The 294-nt window shown below is 70.7% G+C and overlaps 1 protein-coding gene across 1 annotated transcript in view; it reads left to right on the top strand.

Moving 5' to 3' along the window:
- The window catches only part of AATK (apoptosis associated tyrosine kinase), a 16,771-nt gene that overhangs the window by 8,464 nt on the left and 8,013 nt on the right, over positions 1–294 (top strand).

Below are 294 nucleotides of genomic sequence, written 5' to 3'. Positions count from 1 at the left end.
GCTCCCCCTAAGCATGAGGTGTGGGGGGGTTTGCTCCCCCCGCGAGCGCCCTGGCCCCCTGCCCAGCAGAGTGCAATGCAGCCGGGGCTCCCTGTTACTGTCTGGACTGGCCTGGACGTGCTCCTCTGCCAGGGCCAGGTCCCTGCAGGCAGCTGCCAGCACATTGGCCTGGCGGTTGTCCGTCCGTCCTGCCTGCTCTCAGCTGCCTGCGGCTCCCGGCAGGCAGGAGGGGGGGGTGGCAGGAGGAGGCTGTGGGGCTGGAGCGGGTTCTCAGGATGGGGAGACGGGGGGAGC

Source organism: Aptenodytes forsteri, unplaced genomic scaffold (genome assembly GCF_000699145.1).
Source record: "Aptenodytes forsteri isolate BGI_AS27 unplaced genomic scaffold, ASM69914v1 Scaffold34, whole genome shotgun sequence".
NCBI classification, from domain to species: Eukaryota; Metazoa; Chordata; class Aves; order Sphenisciformes; family Spheniscidae; genus Aptenodytes; species Aptenodytes forsteri.
The sequence above is the reverse complement of the archived record's forward strand: the minus strand, read 5'-3'. Positions and strand labels throughout refer to the sequence as shown.